This window comes from Carcharodon carcharias, chromosome 27 (assembly GCF_017639515.1).
Source record: "Carcharodon carcharias isolate sCarCar2 chromosome 27, sCarCar2.pri, whole genome shotgun sequence".
In the NCBI taxonomy this organism is placed as follows: domain Eukaryota; kingdom Metazoa; phylum Chordata; class Chondrichthyes; order Lamniformes; family Lamnidae; genus Carcharodon; species Carcharodon carcharias.
In genome coordinates, this window is record NC_054493.1 from 1,477,042 (window position 1) to 1,493,522 (window position 16,481).

A 16,481-nucleotide genomic window follows, 5' to 3' on the forward strand; every position below is an offset into this window, starting at 1 on the left:
GTTTGATGGGGACAGTGTAGAGGGAGATTTACTCTGTATCTAACCCCGTGCTGTACCTGTCCTGGGAGTGTTTGATGGGGACAGTGTAGAGGGAGATTTACTCTGTATCTAACCCCGTGCTGTACCTGTCCTGGGAGTGTTTGATGGGGACAGTGTAGAGGGAGATTTACTCTGTATCTAACCCCGTGCTGTACCTGTCCTGGGAGTGTTTGATGGGGACAGTGTAGAGGGAGATTTACTCTGTATCTAACCCCGTGCTGTACCTGTCCTGGGAGTGTTTGATGGGGACAGTGTAGAGGGAGATTTACTCTGTATCTAACCCCGTGCTGTACCTGTCCTGGGAGTGTTTGATGGGGACAGTGTAGAGGGAGATTTACTCTGTATCTAACCCCGTGCTGTACCTGTCCTGGGAGTGTTTGATGGGGACAGTGTAGAGGGAGATTTACTCTGTATCTAACCCCGTGCTGTACCTGTCCTGGGAGTGTTTGATGGGGACAGTGTAGAGGGAGATTTACTCTGTATCTAACCCCGTGCTGTACCTGTCCTGGGAGTGTTTGATGGGGACAGTGTAGAGGGAGATTTACTCTGTATCTAACCCCGTGCTGTACCTGTCCTGGGAGTGTTTGATGGGGACAGTGTAGAGGGAGATTTACTCTGTATCTAACCCCGTGCTGTACCTGTCCTGGGAGTGTTTGATGGGGACAGTGTAGAGGGAGATTTACTCTGTATCTAACCCCGTGCTGTACCTGTCCTGGGAGTGTTTGATGGGGACAGTGTAGAGGGAGATTTACTCTGTATCTAACCCCGTGCTGTACCTGTCCTGGGAGTGTTTGATGGGGACAGTGTAGAGGGAGATTTACTCTGTATCTAACCCCGTGCTGTACCTGTCCTGGGAGTGTTTGATGGGGACAGTGTAGAGGGAGATTTACTCTGTATCTAACCCCGTGCTGTACCTGTCCTGGGAGTGTTTGATGGGGACAGTGTAGAGGGAGATTTACTCTGTATCTAACCCCGTGCTGTACCTGTCCTGGGAGTGTTTGATGGGGACAGTGTAGAGGGAGATTTACTCTGTATCTAACCCCGTGTACCTGTCCTGGGAGTGTTTGATGGGGACAGTGTAGAGGGAGATTTACTCTGTATCTAACCCCGTGCTGTACCTGTCCTGGGAGTGTTTGATGGGGACAGTGTAGAGGGAGATTTACTCTGTATCTAACCCCGTGCTGTACCTGTCCTGGGAGTGTTTGATGGGGACAGTGTAGAGGGAGATTTACTCTGTATCTAACCCCGTGCTGTACCTGTCCTGGGAGTGTTTGATGGGGACAGTGTAGAGGGAGATTTACTCTGTATCTAACCCCGTGCTGTACCTGTCCTGGGAGTGTTTGATGGGGACAGTGTAGAGGGAGCTTTACTCTGTATCTAACCCCGTGCTGTACCTGTCCTGGGAGTGTTTGATGGGGACAGTGTAGAGGGAGATTTACTCTGTATCTAACCCCGTGCTGTACCTGTCCTGGGAGTGTTTGATGGGGACAGTGTAGAGGGAGATTTACTCTGTATCTAACCCCGTGCTGTACCTGTCCTGGGAGTGTTTGATGGGGACAGTGTAGAGGGAGATTTACTCTGTATCTAACCCCGTGCTGTACCTGTCCTGGGAGTGTTTGATGGGGACAGTGTAGAGGGAGATTTACTCTGTATCTAACCCCGTGCTGTACCTGTCCTGGGAGTGTTTGATGGGGACAGTGTAGAGGGAGATTTACTCTGTATCTAACCCCGTGCTGTACCTGTCCTGGGAGTGTTTGATGGGGACAGTGTAGAGGGAGATTTACTCTGTATCTAACCCGTGCTGTACCTGTCCTGGGAGTGTTTGATGGGGACAGTGTAGAGGGAGATTTACTCTGTATCTAACCCCGTGCTGTACCTGTCCTGGGAGTGTTTGATGGGGACAGTGTAGAGGGAGATTTACTCTGTATCTAACCCCGTGCTGTACCTGTCCTGGGAGTGTTTGATGGGGACAGTGTAGAGGGAGATTTACTCTGTATCTAACCCCGTGCTGTACCTGTCCTGGGAGTGTTTGATGGGGACAGTGTAGAGGGAGATTTACTCTGTATCTAACCCCGTGCTGTACCTGTCCTGGGAGTGTTTGATGGGGACAGTGTAGAGGGAGATTTACTCTGTATCTAACCCCGTGCTGTACCTGTCCTGGGAGTGTTTGATGGGGACAGTGTAGAGGGAGATTTACTCTGTATCTAACCCGTGCTGTACCTGTCCTGGGAGTGTTTGATGGGGACAGTGTAGAGGGAGATTTACTCTGTATCTAACCCCGTGCTGTACCTGTCCTGGGAGTGTTTGATGGGGACAGTGTAGAGGGAGATTTACTCTGTATCTAACCCCGTGCTGTACCTGTCCTGGGAGTGTTTGATGGGGACAGTGTAGAGGGAGATTTACTCTGTATCTAACCCCGTGCTGTACCTGTCCTGGGAGTGTTTGATGGGGACAGTGTAGAGGGAGATTTACTCTGTATCTAACCCCGTGCTGTACCTGTCCTGGGAGTGTTTGATGGGGACAGTGTAGAGGGAGATTTACTCTGTATCTAACCCCGTGCTGTACCTGTCCTGGGAGTGTTTGATGGGGACAGTGTAGAGGGAGATTTACTCTGTATCTAACCCCGTGCTGTACCTGTCCTGGGAGTGTTTGATGGGGACAGTGTAGAGGGAGATTTACTCTGTATCTAACCCCGTGCTGTACCTGTCCTGGGAGTGTTTGATGGGGACAGTGTAGAGGGAGATTTACTCTGTATCTAACCCGTGCTGTACCTGTCCTGGGAGTGTTTGATGGGGACAGTGTAGAGGGAGATTTACTCTGTATCTAACCCCGTGCTGTACCTGTCCTGGGAGTGTTTGATGGGGACAGTGTAGAGGGAGATTTACTCTGTATCTAACCCCGTGCTGTACCTGTCCTGGGAGTGTTTGATGGGGACAGTGTAGAGGGAGATTTACTCTGTATCTAACCCCGTGCTGTACCTGTCCTGGGAGTGTTTGATGGGGACAGTGTAGAGGGAGATTTACTCTGTATCTAACCCCGTGCTGTACCTGTCCTGGGAGTGTTTGATGGGGACAGTGTAGAGGGAGATTTACTCTGTATCTAACCCTGCTGTACCTGTCCTGGGAGTGTTTGATGGGGACAGTGTAGAGGGAGATTTACTCTGTATCTAACCCCGTGCTGTACCTGTCCTGGGAGTGTTTGATGGGGACAGTGTAGAGGGAGATTTACTCTGTATCTAACCCCGTGCTGTACCTGTCCTGGGAGTGTTTGATGGGGACAGTGTAGAGGGAGATTTACTCTGTATCTAACCCCGTGCTGTACCTGTCCTGGGAGTGTTTGATGGGGACAGTGTAGAGGGAGATTTACTCTGTATCTAACCCCGTGCTGTACCTGTCCTGGGAGTGTTTGATGGGGACAGTGTAGAGGGAGATTTACTCTGTATCTAACCCCGTGCTGTACCTGTCCTGGGAGTGTTTGATGGGGACAGTGTAGAGGGAGATTTACTCTGTATCTAACCCCGTGCTGTACCTGTCCTGGGAGTGTTTGATGGGGACAGTGTAGAGGGAGATTTACTCTGTATCTAACCCCGTGCTGTACCTGTCCTGGGAGTGTTTGATGGGGACAGTGTAGAGGGAGATTTACTCTGTATCTAACCCCGTGCTGTACCTGTCCTGGGAGTGTTTGATGGGGACAGTGTAGAGGGAGATTTACTCTGTATCTAACCCCGTGCTGTACCTGTCCTGGGAGTGTTTGATGGGGACAGTGTAGAGGGAGATTTACTCTGTATCTAACCCCGTGCTGTACCTGTCCTGGGAGTGTTTGATGGGGACAGTGTAGAGGGAGATTTACTCTGTATCTAACCCCGTGCTGTACCTGTCCTGGGAGTGTTTGATGGGGACAGTGTAGAGGGAGATTTACTCTGTATCTAACCCCGTGCTGTACCTGTCCTGGGAGTGTTTGATGGGGACAGTGTAGAGGGAGATTTACTCTGTATCTAACCCCGTGCTGTACCTGTCCTGGGAGTGTTTGATGGGGACAGTGTAGAGGGAGATTTACTCTGTATCTAACCCCGTGCTGTACCTGTCCTGGGAGTGTTTGATGGGGACAGTGTAGAGGGAGATTTACTCTGTATCTAACCCCGTGCTGTACCTGTCCTGGGAGTGTTTGATGGGGACAGTGTAGAGGGAGATTTACTCTGTATCTAACCCCGTGCTGTACCTGTCCTGGGAGTGTTTGATGGGGACAGTGTAGAGGGAGATTTACTCTGTATCTAACCCCGTGCTGTACCTGTCCTGGGAGTGTTTGATGGGGACAGTGTAGAGGGAGATTTACTCTGTATCTAACCCCGTGCTGTACCTGTCCTGGGAGTGTTTGATGGGGACAGTGTAGAGGGAGATTTACTCTGTATCTAACCCCGTGCTGTACCTGTCCTGGGAGTGTTTGATGGGGACAGTGTAGAGGGAGATTTACTCTGTATCTAACCCCGTGCTGTACCTGTCCTGGGAGTGTTTGATGGGGACAGTGTAGAGGGAGATTTACTCTGTATCTAACCCCGTGCTGTACCTGTCCTGGGAGTGTTTGATGGGGACAGTGTAGAGGGAGATTTACTCTGTATCTAACCCCGTGCTGTACCTGTCCTGGGAGTGTTTGATGGGGACAGTGTAGAGGGAGATTTACTCTGTATCTAACCCCGTGCTGTACCTGTCCTGGGAGTGTTTGATGGGGACAGTGTAGAGGGAGATTTACTCTGTATCTAACCCCGTGCTGTACCTGTCCTGGGAGTGTTTGATGGGGACAGTGTAGAGGGAGATTTACTCTGTATCTAACCCCGTGCTGTACCTGTCCTGGGAGTGTTTGATGGGGACAGTGTAGAGGGAGATTTACTCTGTATCTAACCCCGTGCTGTACCTGTCCTGGGAGTGTTTGATGGGGACAGTGTAGAGGGAGATTTACTCTGTATCTAACCCCGTGCTGTACCTGTCCTGGGAGTGTTTGATGGGGACAGTGTAGAGGGAGATTTACTCTGTATCTAACCCCGTGCTGTACCTGTCCTGGGAGTGTTTGATGGGGACAGTGTAGAGGGAGATTTACTCTGTATCTAACCCCGTGCTGTACCTGTCCTGGGAGTGTTTGATGGGGACAGTGTAGAGGGAGATTTACTCTGTATCTAACCCCGTGCTGTACCTGTCCTGGGAGTGTTTGATGGGGACAGTGTAGAGGGAGATTTACTCTGTATCTAACCCCGTGCTGTACCTGTCCTGGGAGTGTTTGATGGGGACAGTGTAGAGGGAGATTTACTCTGTATCTAACCCCGTGCTGTACCTGTCCTGGGAGTGTTTGATGGGGACAGTGTAGAGGGAGATTTACTCTGTATCTAACCCCGTGCTGTACCTGTCCTGGGAGTGTTTGATGGGGACAGTGTAGAGGGAGATTTACTCTGTATCTAACCCCGTGCTGTACCTGTCCTGGGAGTGTTTGATGGGGACAGTGTAGAGGGAGATTTACTCTGTATCTAACCCGTGCTGTACCTGTCCTGGGAGTGTTTGATGGGGACAGTGTAGAGGGAGATTTACTCTGTATCTAACCCCGTGCTGTACCTGTCCTGGGAGTGTTTGATGGGGACAGTGTAGAGGGAGATTTACTCTGTATCTAACCCGTGCTGTACCTGTCCTGGGAGTGTTTGATGGGGACAGTGTAGAGGGAGATTTACTCTGTATCTAACCCCGTGCTGTACCTGTCCTGGGAGTGTTTGATGGGGACAGTGTAGAGGGAGATTTACTCTGTATCTAACCCCGTGCTGTACCTGTCCTGGGAGTGTTTGATGGGGACAGTGTAGAGGGAGATTTACTCTGTATCTAACCCCGTGCTGTACCTGTCCTGGGAGTGTTTGATGGGGACAGTGTAGAGGGAGATTTACTCTGTATCTAACCCCGTGCTGTACCTGTCCTGGGAGTGTTTGATGGGGACAGTGTAGAGGGAGATTTACTCTGTATCTAACCCCGTGCTGTACCTGTCCTGGGAGTGTTTGATGGGGACAGTGTAGAGGGAGATTTACTCTGTATCTAACCCCGTGCTGTACCTGTCCTGGGAGTGTTTGATGGGGACAGTGTAGAGGGAGATTTACTCTGTATCTAACCCCGTGCTGTACCTGTCCTGGGAGTGTTTGATGGGGACAGTGTAGAGGGAGATTTACTCTGTATCTAACCCCGTGCTGTACCTGTCCTGGGAGTGTTTGATGGGGACAGTGTAGAGGGAGATTTACTCTGTATCTAACCCCGTGCTGTACCTGTCCTGGGAGTGTTTGATGGGGACAGTGTAGAGGGAGATTTACTCTGTATCTAACCCCGTGCTGTACCTGTCCTGGGAGTGTTTGATGGGGACAGTGTAGAGGGAGATTTACTCTGTATCTAACCCCGTGCTGTACCTGTCCTGGGAGTGTTTGATGGGGACAGTGTAGAGGGAGATTTACTCTGTATCTAACCCCGTGCTGTACCTGTCCTGGGAGTGTTTGATGGGGACAGTGTAGAGGGAGATTTACTCTGTATCTAACCCCGTGCTGTACCTGTCCTGGGAGTGTTTGATGGGGACAGTGTAGAGGGAGATTTACTCTGTATCTAACCCCGTGCTGTACCTGTCCTGGGAGTGTTTGATGGGGACAGTGTAGAGGGAGATTTACTCTGTATCTAACCCCGTGCTGTACCTGTCCTGGGAGTGTTTGATGGGGACAGTGTAGAGGGAGATTTACTCTGTATCTAACCCCGTGCTGTACCTGTCCTGGGAGTGTTTGATGGGGACAGTGTAGAGGGAGATTTACTCTGTATCTAACCCCGTGCTGTACCTGTCCTGGGAGTGTTTGATGGGGACAGTGTAGAGGGAGATTTACTCTGTATCTAACCCCGTGCTGTACCTGTCCTGGGAGTGTTTGATGGGGACAGTGTAGAGGGAGATTTACTCTGTATCTAACCCCGTGCTGTACCTGTCCTGGGAGTGTTTGATGGGGACAGTGTAGAGGGAGATTTACTCTGTATCTAACCCCGTGCTGTACCTGTCCTGGGAGTGTTTGATGGGGACAGTGTAGAGGGAGATTTACTCTGTATCTAACCCCGTGCTGTACCTGTCCTGGGAGTGTTTGATGGGGACAGTGTAGAGGGAGATTTACTCTGTATCTAACCCCGTGCTGTACCTGTCCTGGGAGTGTTTGATGGGGACAGTGTAGAGGGAGATTTACTCTGTATCTAACCCCGTGCTGTACCTGTCCTGGGAGTGTTTGATGGGGACAGTGTAGAGGGAGATTTACTCTGTATCTAACCCCGTGCTGTACCTGTCCTGGGAGTGTTTGATGGGGACAGTGTAGAGGGAGATTTACTCTGTATCTAACCCCGTGCTGTACCTGTCCTGGGAGTGTTTGATGGGGACAGTGTAGAGGGAGATTTACTCTGTATCTAACCCCGTGCTGTACCTGTCCTGGGAGTGTTTGATGGGGACAGTGTAGAGGGAGATTTACTCTGTATCTAACCCCGTGCTGTACCTGTCCTGGGAGTGTTTGATGGGGACAGTGTAGAGGGAGATTTACTCTGTATCTAACCCCGTGCTGTACCTGTCCTGGGAGTGTTTGATGGGGACAGTGTAGAGGGAGATTTACTCTGTATCTAACCCCGTGCTGTACCTGTCCTGGGAGTGTTTGATGGGGACAGTGTAGAGGGAGATTTACTCTGTATCTAACCCCGTGCTGTACCTGTCCTGGGAGTGTTTGATGGGGACAGTGTAGAGGGAGATTTACTCTGTATCTAACCCCGTGCTGTACCTGTCCTGGGAGTGTTTGATGGGGACAGTGTAGAGGGAGATTTACTCTGTATCTAACCCCTGCTACCTGTCCTGGGAGTGTTTGATGGGGACAGTGTAGAGGGAGATTTACTCTGTATCTAACCCGTGCTGTACCTGTCCTGGGAGTGTTTGATGGGGACAGTGTAGAGGGAGATTTACTCTGTATCTAACCCCGTGCTGTACCTGTCCTGGGAGTGTTTGATGGGGACAGTGTAGAGGGAGATTTACTCTGTATCTAACCCGTGCTGTACCTGTCCTGGGAGTGTTTGATGGGGACAGTGTAGAGGGAGATTTACTCTGTATCTAACCCCGTGCTGTACCTGTCCTGGGAGTGTTTGATGGGGACAGTGTAGAGGGAGATTTACTCTGTATCTAACCCGTGCTGTACCTGTCCTGGGAGTGTTTGATGGGGACAGTGTAGAGGGAGATTTACTCTGTATCTAACCCCGTGCTGTACCTGTCCTGGGAGTGTTTGATGGGGACAGTGTAGAGGGAGATTTACTCTGTATCTAACCCCGTGCTGTACCTGTCCTGGGAGTGTTTGATGGGGACAGTGTAGAGGGAGATTTACTCTGTATCTAACCCCGTGCTGTACCTGTCCTGGGAGTGTTTGATGGGGACAGTGTAGAGGGAGATTTACTCTGTATCTAACCCCGTGCTGTACCTGTCCTGGGAGTGTTTGATGGGGACAGTGTAGAGGGAGATTTACTCTGTATCTAACCCCGTGCTGTACCTGTCCTGGGAGTGTTTGATGGGGACAGTGTAGAGGGAGATTTACTCTGTATCTAACCCCGTGCTGTACCTGTCCTGGGAGTGTTTGATGGGGACAGTGTAGAGGGAGATTTACTCTGTATCTAACCCGTGCTGTACCTGTCCTGGGAGTGTTTGATGGGGACAGTGTAGAGGGAGATTTACTCTGTATCTAACCCCGTGCTGTACCTGTCCTGGGAGTGTTTGATGGGGACAGTGTAGAGGGAGCTTTACTCTGTATCTAACCCCGTGCTGTACCTGTCCTGGGAGTGTTTGATGGGGACAGTGTAGAGGGAGATTTACTCTGTATCTAACCCCGTGCTGTACCTGTCCTGGGAGTGTTTGATGGGGACAGTGTAGAGGGAGATTTACTCTGTATCTAACCCCGTGCTGTACCTGTCCTGGGAGTGTTTGATGGGGGACAGTGTAGAGGGAGATTTACTCTGTATCTAACCCGTGCTGTACCTGTCCTGGAGTGTTTGATGGGGACAGTGTAGAGAGAGATTTACTCTGTATCTAACCCCGTGCTGTACCTGTCCTGGGAGTGTTTGATGGGGACAGTGTAGAGGGAGATTTACTCTGTATCTAACCCGTGCTGTACCTGTCCTGGGAGTGTTTGATGGGGACAGTGTAGAGGGAGATTTACTCTGTATCTAACCCCGTGCTGTACCTGTCCTGGGAGTGTTTGATGGGGACAGTGTAGAGGGAGATTTACTCTGTATCTAACCCGTGCTGTACCTGTCCTGGGAGTGTTTGATGGGGACAGTGTAGAGGGAGATTTACTCTGTATCTAACCCCGTGCTGTACCTGTCCTGGGAGTGTTTGATGGGGACAGTGTAGAGGGAGATTTACTCTGTATCTAACCCGTGCTGTACCTGTCCTGGGAGTGTTTGATGGGGACAGTGTAGAGGGAGATTTACTCTGTATCTAACCCGTGCTGTACCTGTCCTGGGAGTGTTTGATGGGGACAGTGTAGAGGGAGATTTACTCTGTATCTAACCCCGTGCTGTACCTGTCCTGGGAGTGTTTGATGGGGACAGTGTAGAGGGAGATTTTACTCTGTATCTAACCCGTGCTGTACCTGTCCTGGGAGTGTTTGATGGGGACAGTGTAGAGGGAGATTTACTCTGTATCTAACCCCGTGCTGTACCTGTCCTGGGAGTGTTTGATGGGGACAGTGTAGAGGGAGATTTACTCTGTATCTAACCCCGTGCTGTACCTGTCCTGGGAGTGTTTGATGGGGACAGTGTAGAGGGAGCTTTACTCTGTATCTAACCCCGTGCTGTACCTGTCCTGGGAGTGTTTGATGGGGACAGTGTAGAGGGAGATTTACTCTGTATCTAACCCCGTGCTGTACCTGTCCTGGGAGTGTTTGATGGGGACAGTGTAGAGGGAGATTTACTCTGTATCTAACCCCGTGCTGTACCTGTCCTGGGAGTGTTTGATGGGGACAGTGTAGAGGGAGATTTACTCTGTATCTAACCCCGTGCTGTACCTGTCCTGGGAGTGTTTGATGGGGACAGTGTAGAGGGAGATTTACTCTGTATCTAACCCCGTGCTGTACCTGTCCTGGGAGTGTTTGATGGGGACAGTGTAGAGGGAGATTTACTCTGTATCTAACCCGTGCTGTACCTGTCCTGGGAGTGTTTGATGGGGACAGTGTAGAGGGAGATTTACTCTGTATCTAACCCCGTGCTGTACCTGTCCTGGGAGTGTTTGATGGGGACAGTGTAGAGGGAGATTTACTCTGTATCTAACCCCGTGCTGTACCTGTCCTGGGAGTGTTTGATGGGGACAGTGTAGAGGGAGATTTACTCTGTATCTAACCCCGTGCTGTACCTGTCCTGGGAGTGTTTGATGGGGACAGTGTAGAGGGAGATTTACTCTGTATCTAACCCCGTGCTGTACCTGTCCTGGGAGTGTTTGATGGGGACAGTGTAGAGGGAGATTTACTCTGTATCTAACCCCGTGCTGTACCTGTCCTGGGAGTGTTTGATGGGGACAGTGTAGAGGGAGATTTACTCTGTATCTAACCCCGTGCTGTACCTGTCCTGGGAGTGTTTGATGGGGACGGTGTAGAGGGAGATTTACTCTGTATCTAACCCGTGCTGTACCTGTCCTGGGAGTGTTTGATGGGGACAGTGTAGAGGGAGATTTACTCTGTATCTAACCCGTGCTGTACCTGTCCTGGGAGTGTTTGATGGGGACAGTGTAGAGGGAGATTTACTCTGTATCTAACCCGTGCTGTACCTGTCCTGGGAGTGTTTGATGGGGACAGTGTAGAGGGAGATTTACTCTGTATCTAACCCCGTGCTGTACCTGTCCTGGGAGTGTTTGATGGGGACAGTGTAGAGGGAGATTTACTCTGTATCTAACCCCGTGCTGTACCTGTCCTGGGAGTGTTTGATGGGGACAGTGTAGAGGGAGATTTACTCTGTATCTAACCCCGTGCTGTACCTGTCCTGGGAGTGTTTGATGGGGACAGTGTAGAGGGAGATTTACTCTGTATCTAACCCGTGCTGTACCTGTCCTGGGAGTGTTTGATGGGGACAGTGTAGAGGGAGATTTACTCTGTATCTAACCCCGTGCTGTACCTGTCCTGGGAGTGTTTGATGGGGACAGTGTAGAGGGAGATTTACTCTGTATCTAACCCCGTGCTGTACCTGTCCTGGGAGTGTTTGATGGGGACAGTGTAGAGGGAGATTTACTCTGTATCTAACCCGTGCTGTACCTGTCCTGGGAGTGTTTGATGGGGACAGTGTAGAGGAGATTTACTCTGTATCTAACCCGTGCTGTACCTGTCCTGGGAGTGTTTGATGGGGACAGTGTAGAGGGAGATTTACTCTGTATCTAACCCGTGCTGTACCTGTCCTGGGAGTGTTTGATGGGGACAGTGTAGAGGGAGATTTACTCTGTATCTAACCCCGTGCTGTACCTGTCCTGGGAGTGTTTGATGGGGACAGTGTAGAGGGAGATTTACTCTGTATCTAACCCCGTGCTGTACCTGTCCTGGGAGTGTTTGATGGGGACAGTGTAGAGGGAGATTTACTCTGTATCTAACCCCGTGCTGTACCTGTCCTGGGAGTGTTTGATGGGGACAGTGTAGAGGGAGATTTACTCTGTATCTAACCCCGTGCTGTACCTGTCCTGGGAGTGTTTGATGGGGACAGTGTAGAGGGAGATTTACTCTGTATCTAACCCGTGCTGTACCTGTCCTGGGAGTGTTTGATGGGGACAGTGTAGAGGGAGATTTACTCTGTATCTAACCCCGTGCTGTACCTGTCCTGGGAGTGTTTGATGGGGACAGTGTAGAGGGAGCTTTACTCTGTATCTAACCCCGTGCTGTACCTGTCCTGGGAGTGTTTGATGGGGACAGTGTAGAGGGAGATTTACTCTGTATCTAACCCCGTGCTGTACCTGTCCTGGGAGTGTTTGATGGGGACAGTGTAGAGGGAGATTTACTCTGTATCTAACCCCGTGCTGTACCTGTCCTGGGAGTGTTTGATGGGGACAGTGTAGAGGGAGATTTACTCTGTATCTAACCCCGTGCTGTACCTGTCCTGGGAGTGTTTGATGGGGACAGTGTAGAGGGAGTTTACTCTGTATCTAACCCCGTGCTGTACCTGTCCTGGGAGTGTTTGATGGGGACAGTGTAGAGGGAGATTTACTCTGTATCTAACCCGTGCTGTACCTGTCCTGGGAGTGTTTGATGGGGACAGTGTAGAGGGAGATTTACTCTGTATCTAACCCCGTGCTGTACCTGTCCTGGGAGTGTTTGATGGGGACAGTGTAGAGGGAGATTTACTCTGTATCTAACCCCGTGCTGTACCTGTCCTGGGAGTGTTTGATGGGGACAGTGTAGAGGGAGATTTACTCTGTATCTAACCCGTGCTGTACCTGTCCTGGGAGTGTTTGATGGGGACAGTGTAGAGGGAGATTTACTCTGTATCTAACCCCGTGCTGTACCTGTCCTGGGAGTGTTTGATGGGGACAGTGTAGAGGGAGATTTACTCTGTATCTAACCCCGTGCTGTACCTGTCCTGGGAGTGTTTGATGGGGACAGTGTAGAGGGAGCTTTACTCTGTATCTAACCCGTGCTGTACCTGTCCTGGGAGTGTTTGATGGGGACAGTGTAGAGGGAGATTTACTCTGTATCTAACCCCGTGCTGTACCTGTCCTGGGAGTGTTTGATGGGGACAGTGTAGAGGGAGATTTACTCTGTATCTAACCCCGTGCTGTACCTGTCCTGGGAGTGTTTGATGGGGACAGTGTAGAGGGAGATTTACTCTGTATCTAACCCCGTGCTGTACCTGTCCTGGGAGTGTTTGATGGGGACAGTGTAGAGGGAGATTTACTCTGTATCTAACCCTGTACCTGTCCTGGGAGTGTTTGATGGGGACAGTGTAGAGGGAGATTTACTCTGTATCTAACCCGTGCTGTACCTGTCCTGGGAGTGTTTGATGGGGACAGTGTAGAGGGAGATTTACTCTGTATCTAACCCCGTGCTGTACCTGTCCTGGGAGTGTTTGATGGGGACAGTGTAGAGGGAGATTTACTCTGTATCTAACCCCGTGCTGTACCTGTCCTGGGAGTGTTTGATGGGGACAGTGTAGAGGGAGATTTACTCTGTATCTAACCCCGTGCTGTACCTGTCCTGGGAGTGTTTGATGGGGACAGTGTAGAGGGAGATTTACTCTGTATCTAACCCCGTGCTGTACCTGTCCTGGGAGTGTTTGATGGGGACAGTGTAGAGGGAGATTTACTCTGTATCTAACCCGTGCTGTACCTGTCCTGGGAGTGTTTGATGGGGACAGTGTAGAGGGAGATTTACTCTGTATCTAACCCCGTGCTGTACCTGTCCTGGGAGTGTTTGATGGGGACAGTGTAGAGGGAGATTTACTCTGTATCTAACCCGTGCTGTACCTGTCCTGGGAGTGTTTGATGGGGACAGTGTAGAGGGAGATTTACTCTGTATCTAACCCGTGCTGTACCTGTCCTGGGAGTGTTTGATGGGGACAGTGTAGAGGGAGATTTACTCTGTATCTAACCCCGTGCTGTACCTGTCCTGGGAGTGTTTGATGGGGACAGTGTAGAGGGAGATTTACTCTGTATCTAACCCCGTGCTGTACCTGTCCTGGGAGTGTTTGATGGGGACAGTGTAGAGGGAGATTTACTCTGTATCTAACCCCGTGCTGTACCTGTCCTGGGAGTGTTTGATGGGGACAGTGTAGAGGGAGATTTACTCTGTATCTAACCCCGTGCTGTACCTGTCCTGGGAGTGTTTGATGGGGACAGTGTAGAGGGAGATTTACTCTGTATCTAACCCCGTGCTGTACCTGTCCTGGGAGTGTTTGATGGGGACAGTGTAGAGGGAGATTTACTCTGTATCTAACCCCGTGCTGTACCTGTCCTGGGAGTGTTTGATGGGGACAGTGTAGAGGGGATTTACTCTGTATCTAACCCCGTGCTGTACCTGTCCTGGGAGTGTTTGATGGGGACAGTGTAGAGGTGATTTACTCTGTATCTAACCCTGTGCTGTACCTGTCCTGGGAGTGTTTGATGGGTGCAGTGCAGACCGAGATTTACTCTGTATCTAACCCCGTGCTGTACCTGTCCTGGGAGTGTTTGATGGGGACAGTGTAGAGGCGCTTTACTCTGTATCTAACCCGTGCTGTACCTGTCCTGGGAGTGTTTGATGGGGACAGTGTAGAGGGAGATTTACTCTGTATCTAACCCCGTGCTGTACCTGTCCTGGGAGTGTTTGATGGGGACAGTGTAGAGGGAGATTTACTCTGTATCTAACCCGTGCTGTACCTGTCCTGGGAGTGTTTGATGGGGACAGTGTAGAGGGAGATTTACTCTGTATCTAACCCGTGCTGTACCTGTCCTGGGAGTGTTTGATGGGGACAGTGTAGAGGGAGCTTTACTCTGTATCTAACCCTGTACCTGTCCTGGGAGTGTTTGATGGGGACAGTGTAGAGGGAGATTTACTCTGTATCTAACCCCGTGCTGTACCTGTCCTGGGAGTGTTTGATGGGGACAGTGTAGAGGGAGGTTTACTCTGTATCTAACCCGTGCCGTACCTGTCCTGGGAGTGTTTGATGGGGACGGTGTAGAGGAGATTTACTCTGTATCTAACCCCGTGCTGTACCTGTCCTGGGGTGTTTGATGGGGACAGTGTTTAGAGGGAGATTTACTCTGTATCTAACCGTGCTGTACCTGTCCTGGGAGTGTTTGATGGGGACAGTGTAGAGGGAGATTTACTCTGTATCTAACCCCGTGCTGTACCTGTCTGGGAGTGTTTGATGGGGAGGTTGAAAGGGGGGGTTATTTCCTCTGTATCTAACCCCGTGCTGTACCTGTCCTGGGAGTGTTTGATGGGGACAGTGTAGAGAGAGATTTACTCTGTATCTAACCCCGTGCTGTACCTGTCCTGGGAGTGTTTGATGGGGACGGTGTAGAGGGAGCTTTACTCTGTATCTAACCCGTGCTGTACCTGTCCTGGGAGTGTTTGATGTGGACGGTTTGTGTAGAGGGAGATTTACTCTGTATCTAACCCGTGCTGTACCTGTCCTGGGAGTGTTTGATGGGGACAGTGTAGAGGGAGCTTTACTCTGTATCTAACCCGTGCTGTACCTGTCCTGGGAGTGTTTGATGGGACAGTGTAGAGGGAGATTTACTCTGTATCTAACCCCGTGCTATACTTGTCCTGGGAGTTTTAAATGGGGACAGTGTAGAGGTAGCTTTACTCTGTATCTAACCCCTGTACCTGTCCTTGGAGTGTTTGATGGGGACAGTGTAGAGGGAGATTTACTCTGTATCTAACCCCGTGCTGTACCTGTCCTGGGAGAGTTTGATGGGGACAGTGTACAGAGAGATTTACTCTGTATCTAACCCCGTGCTGTACCTGTCCTGGGAGTGTTTGATGGGGACAGTGTAGAGGGAGATTTACTCTGTATCTAACCCGTGCTGTACCTGTCCTGGGAGGTGTTTGATGGGGACAGTGTAGAGGGAGATTTACTCTGTATCTAACCCGTGCTGTACCTGTCCTGGGAGTGTTTGATGGGGACAGTGTAGAGGGAGATTTACTCTGTATTAACCCGTGCTGTACCTGTCCTGGGAGTGTTTGATGGGGACAGTGTAGAGGGAGATTACTCTGTATCTAACCCGTGCTGTACCTGTCCTGGGAGTGTTTGATGGGGACAGTGTAGAGGTAGCTTTACTCTGTATCTAACCCCGTGCTGTATCTGTCCTGGGAGTGTTTGATGGGGACGGTGTAGAAGGAGATTTACTCTGTATCTAACCCTGTGCTGTACCTGTCCTGGGAGTGTTTGATGGGGACAGTGTAGAGGGAGCTTTACTCTGTATCTAACCCCTGTACCTGTCCTGGGAGTGTTTGATGGGGACAGTGTAGAGGGAGATTTACTCTGTATCTAACCCCGTGCTGTACCTGTCCTGGGAGTGTTTGATGGGGACAGTGTAGAGGGAGATTTACTCTGTATCTAACCCCGTGCTGTACCTGTCCTGGGAGTGTTTGATGGGGACAGTGTACAGAGAGATTTACTCTGTATCTAACCCCGTGCTGTACCTGTCCTGGGAGTGTTTGATGGGGAGGTTTGAAAGGGGGGGATTTCCTCTGTATCTAACCCCGTGCTGTACCTGTCCTGGGAGTGTTTGATGGGGACAGTGTACAGAGAGATTTACTCTGTATCTAACCCCGTGCTGTACCTGTCCTGGGAGTGTTTGATGGGGACAGTGTAGAGGTAGCTTTACTCTGTATCTAACCCCGTGCTGTTACTGTCCTGGGAGTGTTTGATGGGGACAGTTGTAGAGGGAGATTTACTCTGTATCTATACCCGTGCTGTACC